This window comes from Eschrichtius robustus, chromosome 10 (assembly GCF_028021215.1).
Source record: "Eschrichtius robustus isolate mEscRob2 chromosome 10, mEscRob2.pri, whole genome shotgun sequence".
NCBI classification, from domain to species: domain Eukaryota; kingdom Metazoa; phylum Chordata; class Mammalia; order Artiodactyla; family Eschrichtiidae; genus Eschrichtius; species Eschrichtius robustus.
In genome coordinates, this window is record NC_090833.1 from 13,496,212 (window position 1) to 13,506,860 (window position 10,649).

Below are 10,649 nucleotides of genomic sequence, written 5' to 3' on the forward strand. Positions count from 1 at the left end.
TTTATTTTTTGGCTGCATTAGGTCTTTGTTGCTGCGCGCGGCTTTCTCTAGTCGCGGCGAGCGGGGGCTACTCTTCATTGTGGTGCATGGGCTTCTCATTGTGGTGGCTTCTCTTGTTGTGGAGCTTGGGCTCTAGGCACGTGGGCTTCAGTAGTTGTGGCTTGCAGGCTCTAGAGCACAGGCTCAGTAGTCGTGGCACATGGGCTTAGTTGCTCCGCGGCATGTGGGATCCTCCTGGACCAGGGCTCAAACCCGTGTCCCCTGCATTGGCAGGTGGATTCTTAACCACTGTGCCAGCAGGGAAGCCCTATCCTTTTTTCTTGATGAATCTGATTAAAAGTTTATCAATCTTGTTTATCTTTTCAAAGAGCCAGCTTTTAGTTTCATTGATCTTTTCTATTGCTTTTTAGTCTCTATTTCATTTATTTCTGCTCTGCTCTTTATGATTTCTTTCCTTCTACTAAATTTGGGTTTTGTTTGTTCTTTCTCTCGTGGCTTTAGGCATAAGGTTAGGTTGCTTATTTGAGAGTTTTCTTGTTTCCTGAGGTAAACTTGTATCGCTATAAACTTCCCTCTTAGAACTCCTTTTGCTGCATCCCATAGGTTTTGGATCATCGTGTTTTCATTTTCATTTGTCTCTAGGTATTTTTTTATTTCCTCTTTGATTTCCTCAGTGATCCATTGGTTGTTTAGTAGCATATTGTTTAGCCTCCATGTGTTTGTGTTTTTTGCAGTTTGTTTTTTTTCTTGTGGTTGATTTCTAGCCTCATAGTATTGTGGTTGGAAAAGATGCTTGATATGATTTCAGTTTTCCTAAATTTATTGAGGCTTTGTTTATGGCCCAGCATGTGATCTATCCTGGAGAATGTTCCATGTGCACTTGAAAAGAATGTGTATTCTGCTGCTTTCAGGTGAAATGCTCTATAAATATCAATTAAGCCCATCTGGTCTAATGTGTCATTTAAGGTCTGTGTCTCCTTATTGATTTTCTGTCTGGATGATCTGTCTATTGATGTAAGTGGGGTGTTAAAGTCCCCCACTATTATTGTGTTACTGTCAATTTCTCCTTTTTTTTTTTTAATGCTTATTTATTTGGCTGCACTGGGTCTTAGTTGAAGCACGCAGGATCTTCACTGTGGCATGCAGGATCTTTAGTTGCAGTGTGCAAACTCTTAGTTGCAGCATATGGGATCTAGTTCCCTGACCAGGGATCAAACCCAGGCCCCCTGCATTGGGAGTGTGGAGTCCTAGCCATGGGAACACCGAGGAAGTCCCCAATTTCTCCTTTTATGTCTGTTAACATTTGCCTTATATATTGAGGTCCTCCTATGTTGGGTGCATATATATATTTACAATTGTTATATCTTCTTCTTGGATTGATCCTTTGGTCTTTATGTAGTGTCGTTCTTTGTCTCCTGTGACAGTCTTTATTTTAAAGTCTCCTTTGTCTGATGTAAGTATTACTTACTCCAGCTTTCTTTTGATTTCCATTTGTGTGGAATACCTTTTTCCGTCTCCTCACTTTCAGTCTGTATTTGTCTCTAGATCTGAAGTGATTCTTTTGTAGGTAGCATATATATGGATCCTGTTTTTGTATCCACTCAGCCAGTCTATGTCTTTTGGTTGGAGCATTTAGTCCATTTGTATTTAAGGGAATTATTGATATGTATGTTCCTATTGAAACTTTGTTAATTGTTTTGGATTTGTTTTTGTAGGTCTTTCTTCTTTTGTTCTCTTCACTTGTGATTTGATAACTATCTTTAGTGTTGTTTGGATTCATTTTTCCTTTTTGTGTGTATAACTATTGTAGATTTTTGTTTTGCCATTACCATGAGGCTTTTGTATAGCAGCCTATATATATGTATGTATTTATGTATATATACACACACACACACACACGTGTGTGTGCATGTGCACTTGTTTTAAGTTGCTGATCTCTTAATTTCAAATGCATTTTAGATACCCTGCATTTGTACTCTCTTCCCCTCATGATTACTGTTTTTGATATTATATTTTACATCTACTTGTTTTGTATATCCCTTAACTGCAGATGGATACAGATGATTTTACTACTTTTGTCTAGTAACCTCTCTACTAGCTTTGTGTGTGGGTGATTTCCTACCTTTATTGTATGTTTGCCTTTACCCATGAGTTTTTCCATTTTGTAATTTTGTTTCTAGTTGTGGCCTTTTCTTTTCTGCCTAGAGAAGTTCCTTTAGCATTTGTTGTAAAGCTGGTTTGGTGGTGCTGAATTCTTTTAGCTTTTGCTTGCCTGTAAAGCTTTTAATTGCTCCATCAAATCTGAATGAGAGGGTTTCCCTGGTGGCGCAGTGGTTAAGAGTCTGCCTGCCAATGCAGGGGACATGGGTTCGAGCTCTGGCCCGGGAAGATCCCACATGCCACGGAGAAACTGGGCCCGTGCACCACAACTACTGAGCCTGAGCTCTAGAGCCTGCAAGCCACAACTACTGAGCCCGCATGCCACAACTACTGAGGCCTGCACACCTAGAGCCTGTGCTCCACAACAAGAGAGGCCACGAAAATGAGAGGCCTGCGCACTGCAATGAAGAGTAGCCCCCGCTCACCGCAACTAGAGAAAGCCCATGCACAGCACCGAAGACCCAACACAGCCAAAAGTAAAGAAAGAAAGAAAGAAAGAAAGAAAGAAATTTATATTAAAAAAAATCTGAATGAGAGCCTTGCTGGGTAAAGTATTCTTGGTTGTAGGTTTTCCTCTTTTACCACTTTAAGTATATTGTGCCACTCCCTTCTGGTCTGCAGATAGCCTTATGGGAGTTCTCTTGTATATTGTTTGTTGATTTTCCCTTGTTGCTTTTAATATTCTCTCTTTATCTTTAATTTTTGTCACTTTGATTACAGTGTGTCTCAGTGTGTGCTTCTGTGGGTTAATCCTGTATGGGATTCTCTGCACTTCCTGGACTGGGTGACTGTTTCTTTTCCCGGGTTAGGGAAGTTTTCAGCTATTATCTCTTCAAATATTTTCTCAGGCCCTTTCTCTCTCTCTCCTCCTTCTGGGATCCCTATGATGCGAATATTAGCATGCTTGATGTTGTCACATAGGTCTCTTAAACTGTCTTCATTTCTTTTCATCCTTTTTTCTTTTTTCTGTTCAGCAGCAGTGATTTCCACTCCTCTGTCTTCCAGCTCACTGATCCGTTCTTCTGTCTCATTTAGTCTACTACTGATTCTTTCTAGCATATTTTTCATTTCAGTTATTGTATACTTGAATTCTGTTTTTTGTTCTTTATTTTTTCTAATTCTTTGTTAAAAACTTCTAATTTCTTGCTCTGTGCCTCCATTCTCCTCCTGAGTTCCTTGATCATCTTTACAAACATTACTCTGAACACTTTCTCAGGTAGATTGCCTATCCCCATGTCACTTAGTTCTTCTTCTAGGGTTTTATCTTGTTCCTTCGTCTGAAACATATTCCTCTGTTGCCTCACTGTGTCTAAATTGCTATTTGTATTTTTATGTATGTGGTAGGTTAGTTAGGTTTCTCAACCTTGGAGAAGTGGCCCTCTGTAGGAGATGTCCTATGCATCCCAGGAGTGCACTCCCCTCTCACCACCCAAGGGCCAGGGGCCAACTGGTCCCAGAGTAGTGTCTGGCCTGCATTTGGATTTGGTCTGCAGGCTGCCGGACTGTAATTTTCTTGCTTCTGGTGTCTGCCCCCTGGTGGGTGAGGCTGGTCTAGAGGTTTGTGCAGGCTTCCAGGCAAGAAGGGTCAGTGCCTGCCCACTGGTGGGTGGAGCTGGGTGTTGGCCCTCTGGTGGGCAGGGCCATTCTAGGGGCATGTCTAGATGAAGCTGTGGGCTCAGGAAGTCTTTAGGCAGCTTGTCTGCTGAGGGGTGGGGAATGTGTCCCCACCCAGTTAGTTGTTTGGCCCGAGGTGTCCCAGCACCGGAGCCTACAGGCTACTGGGTTGGGCCAAGTCTTGGTGCTAATGACCCAAACAAGATGTCAGCATTCAGGAGAGTTCATGCAGATGAATGCTCCCTGATACATCCACCTCCAGTGTCTATGTTCCCAGGGTGAGCCACAACTGCACCCTACCTCTGCAGGATACCCTCCAAGACCAGAAGGTAGACCTGGCCCAGGCTTCTATGAAATTACTGCTTTTGCCCTTGGTCCTGGTGCATGTGAGATTTTGTGTGCTCCCTTTAAGAGTAAAGTCTCTATTTCCCCCAGTCCTGTGGAGCTCTTGCAATCAAGGCACACTGGCCTTCACACCAAATGTTCTGATGGCTCCCCTTCCCAGTGCTGGACTCTCAGGCTGGGGGACCTGACATGGTTCTCCCACAGGAGAACCTCTGTAATATAATTTTTCTCCAGTTTGTGGGTTGCCCACCTGTGGGGTATGAAATTTTATTATATCACATATCCGCTCCTCCTACTGGTCTCATTGTGGTTCCTTCTTTTATGTCTTTAGTTGTAGAAAATCTTTTCTGGCAGGTTTCAGACTTTTTCAACCATGGTTATTCTGCAGATGGTTGTGATTTTGGTGTGCTAATGAGAGGAGGTGAGCTCAGGGTCCTTCTACTCCACCAGCTTGACCACTCTCCTCTGCCCTTGCCTCCTTTCAGTCTGTTCTCAACACAGCAGCCAGGGTGATAATATTAAATTGTGCATAAGACCATGCCCCTGCTCAAAACTTTGATTTCCCATCTTATTCAGAATAAATGTGATACTCCTTGCTGTGATCCCGAAGGTCCTCATCTCCTAATACTGTCCCCCTAGTTCAGTCTACTCCTCCCCACTGTTCCTTGAACTCACCAGGCATGCTTCTACCTCAGGGCCTTTGCATCATTCCCTGTGCCTGGAATACTCCCTCACTATCTCTGTTTTTTACTCACAGGTCATCTTCTCAGTCAGGCCTCCCTGATCACCTGGTCTAAAATTATAGAGTCCCCTCGCTCCAAAATTTTAAACTTAATTCTTCCTTCCTTACTTTTTCTCTTTACCATTTATAACTATATAGCATACTATATATTGTATTTTACTTATTTATCTTATTTATTGTCTTTCTCCCCACAAAAATGTAAGCTTCCATGAGTTCAGGGTTTTTGTCCATTTTGTTTACAGCTGTAATCTCAATGCCTAGAAAAGTAACTGGCATATAGAAAGTATTCAATCAGTATTTGTCAAATAAACAAAAGAACTGATGGACATGAAATAAATGTGACTGATGACTTTGGAAACTGTCTTCAGATTCTTAATTCATTTGCTTCTTTTTAAGCATCTAACTAGGACAAAGGGGTATATGAAAATTCACACTAGATGGCACAATATTACAAGAAAGTAACCTAATCCTTTCCTCTGGACTGGAATTGCTTCAAGAAAAGCCTAAGTGTTGCCAAGTTTCCTCTGGCCTCCCACACCCCAGCCTGCAGATGTTACGTTTTGCTGTAATAACTCAAATTTCACTGATTTATACCCCACCTGCATAAATGTTATTCTGCCCTGTTGAGGATTTCAGTGCTTCCGTGTGCCAGTCCGTGTTACCAAGTTCCTCCTCTCCAACCCTTGTAACCTCCCAACCCACCTGCAACTGAAGTCATTAATGCACTAGAGCCTTCAAGTTTCCAGAACTGTGGGTGGTCTGTGGTGAGAAAGAATCTGTCCCCTCTGGGTCACACTCTGTTGTGGGGGGAGGTGTCACAGATATTTACCCCCAACCTCCTCTCTCCCTAGAACTCACATTGGATCCACGGGTTCCAAGGGTTGGGGATGGATTTGAATGACAGCTACCATGGAGTCTTAAGAATCACCATTTCCCTGCACCAGTTAAAGGCTCTCTTACTGGGACAACTTTAGCACATCTTGACTGCTCACTCCTTAAAGACTGGTTATCCCAGAAGGTGACTCAGTGCTCATGCCAAGAAGCTACTGTCACTAATCAGTCTTTGCCAGTTCATATTAGGTTGTGGTGACCAACTCATTCCGGTTTTCCAGGGACTTTCCCTGTTTTAATGCAGGAAGTTTCACGTTCTAGGAAATCCCTCACTCTGGGGCAAACCAGGACAGTTGGTAACCCTACATTAATCCCAGATCTCACCCCACTCAAACTCAAACCAGAACTGTGTCACATCTGTGTAAAATTTTTAATGCACATATTTTGTTCTCTCCTCCCACCCACGTCATCAGTTGCCACATCGGTCAATTCTATCTCCCTTTTGTCACCTATATTCATTTTCTCCTTTATATTCTCACTGCAAAAGTTAGTGGAAAACTACAGTAACCAAGACAAGACCACTGAAGATCCAGCGCCTTCAGGAATGAAGCTTTGGATCACACCACCTGGTACAGGTGCTGGCTCAGAGTAAAGGAAATATAGAATGAGTAGGGGAAGAAGGAAGTTACAAGTATCAACTACAGGCTCATGACCAGAGAGAAGAAAGGACAAATATCTAAACATTAGTTTCTTTTTTGCTTACTGTATGTCTGTATACATGTGTGTTTATGTATTTGTGTATATACAAACTAATTTTTTCTTCTTTCGCAATGTAAGAATAATGGCAGTGGTTAACTTTACAGTTTCATCTTGAGCTTGCAGGATATTCTAGAGGGACTCTAACTGAACTTGAGGAGTAACTGACATCATTCAAAGATCAATAAAATGACATTTGTGACCTTTTCTTTTTGTGGAAAAGGTGAGAGTGCCTATTTCTACAAAGGACAGTTGTATCTTGCTAAAGAAAAGCTGAAATGTGTTATTGCTGTACAGGAAGTTGAAATATATGTAGAAAGTTGTATGTGGATATTGAATAGGTAAAGTGATGCACTGTCCCAGCTACTACACCACTGTCTCTCAGTTCAAACCCACACCTTTATACTCTGCTTTGTGACGCTAGGTTGGGACTATGAGAACTATACTTCTACGTCGCCAGTTAACTTCCTGCAAGGAAGAGGAGGGAGAAAGGATGCACTCCTTTCCTGACAAGTGGTTATCAATTACAGTGTTCAGCTTGCGGGGGGCACTCCTAGAACCAGCCTCATCATGTCTAATCAAAGATATCAGCAATAGTCAGCTATTGAGACCACCTCGGAGGTCTCAGGATCCTCTCCTTCAAGCTTCCTTTTGTCCCCCCAACCCCAGGAGTGACAGCTTCATCATACAGTTCCTATCTCTGGGTTAGCTCAGTAGCCCCTTTTTTGCCTTTTCAGTTCTCCAAAACTGCTTAACTAATTCCTTATATTAAATTCTCTCTGTTGAAATGCCAAGGGTGTTTTCTGTTGTTGTGACTATATCCTGACTGATACAGTCACCTGCCAAGTAAAGAACACTAACCACCTGAAGTGCTAGCTAAAAACAAAGGAAATATGGAATAAGAAGTAAAAGAGGGAAGTGATAAATATCAACTATGACCTTGTGACTTTATACAGCAATAAGGATGATAGCACTAATGCATATTTTTGTTATGTACCTACTAACCAATGATTTCTACTTTTCCCCCATCCCCTTCTCCTGCAGTTTTTTTTTAAATTAATTAATTTGTTTGTTTTTATTTTTGGCTGCATGGGGTCTTCGTTGCTGCGCACAGGCTTTCTCTAGTTGTGGCGAGAGGGGGCTACTCTTCGTTGCGGTACGGGGGCTTCTCATTGTCATGGCTTCTCTTGTTGCGGAGCACGGGCTCTAGGCATGCAGGCTTCAGTAGTTGTGGCACGTGGGCTCAGTAGTTGTGTCACGTGGGCTCAGTAGTTGTGGCTTGCGGGCTCTTGAGCACAGGCTCAGTAGTTGTGGCACACGGGCCTAGTTGCTCCGTGGCATGTGGGATCTTCCCGGGCCAGGGCTCGAACCCGTGTCCCTTGCATTGGCAGGCAGACTCTTAACCACTGCGCCACCAGGGAAGCCCCTCTCCTGCAGTTTTGTATGGAGTGGTGGTGGAACTTAATTTACAATTTAGTTCATAGGTCACCAGGTCACAAAAAGTCACATCTGGAGCTGCTGGAGAGGAGTGAGGCTCACCAGTAGATCCTGAACATGAGAAGGAGACAATGACTAATGGGACTTTGAGTCTCTCTTCTCATCTGGGGAGAAAGGGAGAGTGTCACTGTATGACAGGCAGAAGTATGAAGGTATTAAACATGGGCAGAAGGGTGAACTTAAATGCTGAGTAGCAAAAGGGCTGGCTATTTAGATTCTGAAACTGCTTGTCCTCAAATCCATTCTTTGCCCTTCTGCTGCACTGCTCTGGACTGCAAGGGGCTGATCTCTGTTAACTGTGATACCCAAACTCACTATCAGCTGATTTCTGAAAGACTGGAAGACAGGGAGGGAAGGAATACGCCAGGACATTTCTCTCCTCTCTCTTCTAACTCAGGCACTTCTTTTTTTTTTTTTTTTTTTAATTTTATTTATTTATTTATTTATGGCTGTGTTGGGTTTTCGTTTCTGTGCGAGGGCTTTCTCTAGTTGTGGCAAGCGGGGGCCACTCTTCATCGCGGTGCGCGCGCCTCTCACTATCGCGGCCTCTCTTTTTGCGGAGTGCAGGCTCCAGACACGCAGGCTCAGCAATTGTGGCTCACAGGCCCAGTTGCTCCACGGCATGTGGGATCTTCCCAGACCAGGGCTCGAACCCGTGTCCCCTGCATTGGCAGGCAGATTCTCAACCACTGCGCCACCAGGGAAGCCCCATAACTCAGGCACTTCTTTGGCAGGGACTGCACCTCCTTAGTGGACCCAGCTCCCACTAGACAGATCCTTAGAGGTCCTGGTCTCCAACAGGTGACCCACAGCTCTGGGATTCAGTAACACGGGTTTTTCATTTATGTCTCTCCACGCTACAAGCTGTGGCTCTTCTGCTTCACTTTCTCTGTTAGGCTCTCAGCTCTTCTATCACCTGGTAACCACTTCCCTGCATTACATTTTCTCTGTTGTAAATACTAGAAGTGGGTGTTATTTTTCTGGTTGTCCCTGTCCCTGTAGATGACAGCTAATCCCACTCCAGATCCACTGTAATACTAAGTCAATATTCTGCAACGCTCCAACTTCTGGGTATTTAGGTACAAATATACCTACCCACTTACAAAATTAGGGTTTTTGTTTTTGTTGCTGTTTTTTATAAATTTATTTATTTTTGGCTGCATTGGGTCTTCATTGCGGTGCGCGGGCTTCTCTTGTTGCGGAGCACGGTCTCTAGGTGCGCGGGCTTCAGTAGTTGTGGCGCAAGGGCTCAGTATTTGTGGCTTGTGGGCTCTAGAGCACAGGCTCAGTAGTTGTGGTGCACGGGCTTAGTTGCTCCGCAGCATGTGGGCATCTTCCTGGACCAGGGCTCGAACCCATGTCCCCTGAGTTGGCAGGCAGATTCTTAACCACTGCGCCACCAGGGAAGTCCCACAAAATGAGGCTTGTAGCAGGTTATTTATTGCAGTGTTGTTTGCAATGCCAAAAAGGAGAAACAAACCCCATTTCCTATAGGGAACTGGTTAAACAAACATTGGGACAACCACGGAGCTGTAAAAAAGAACAAGAAACTTTCTATATACCAATGCATATTATTCAGTGAAGAAAGCAGAGCACAGAACAATTTAAATAGTATGTTATCTTTTGTGTAAGAAGGAGAAGAATAAGAATATGTTTGTACTTACATAAAGAAACACCAAAAATACACACAAGAAAAATAATAAAACCAGTTACTAATGGGGGTGGGGCAAGGAAGAACAAGGCAGACAGAGACAGGAGGGAGAATTTTCAATATATACTCTTTATGTTGTTTTAGTTTTTGAGCCACAAAGATGCATTACCTATTGAAAAAGTAATAAAAATTATTAAAATGCATAAAAAGGAAAAAACTGCAACCTAGTCACTAAATGATAAACATAACCAATATCAAAACACTTTATATAAAATTATAGGAAAATGAAAGATGAGAAAAGACTACATATTGTATAATTTCAACTACTTTGCATTCTGGAAAAAGGCAAAACTATGGAGACAAGAAAAAGATCAGTGGCTGTCAGGGGCTGGGAGGGAGGGATGAATATGTGGAGCCCAGAGGATGTTTAGGGCAGTGAAAATACTCTGGATGATATAATAATGATGGATACATGTCATTATACATTTGTCCAAACCCACAGAATGTACACCAAGAGAGAATCCTGAGGTAATCTATGGACTTTGGGGGATTATGATGTGTCAGTGTAGGCTTATCCTTGATAACAAAGGTACTATTCTGGTGAGTGATGTTGATCATGGTGGAGGCTGTGCGTATGTTGGGGTAGGGAGTACAGGCACACGTCAGAGATGTTGTGGGTTCAGATCCAGACCACTGCAATAAAGCAAATATCGCAATGAAGCAAGTCACATGAATTTTTTAATTTTCCCATTGCATAGAAAAGTCATGTTTACTCTATACTACAGTCTATTAAGTGTGCGATAGCATTATGTCTAAAAAAGCAATGTACATACCTTGATTTAAAAATACATTATTGCTAAAGAAAAAATGCTAACCATCATCTGAGCCTTCAGCGAGTCATAATCTTTTTGCTGGTGGAGGGTCTTGCCTCAGTGTTGATGGCTGCTGACTGATCGAGGTGATGGTTGCTGAAGGTTGGAGTGGCAATTTCTTAAAATAAGACAACAGTGACGTTTGTCACATCAATTGACTTTTCCTTTGATGAACAATTTC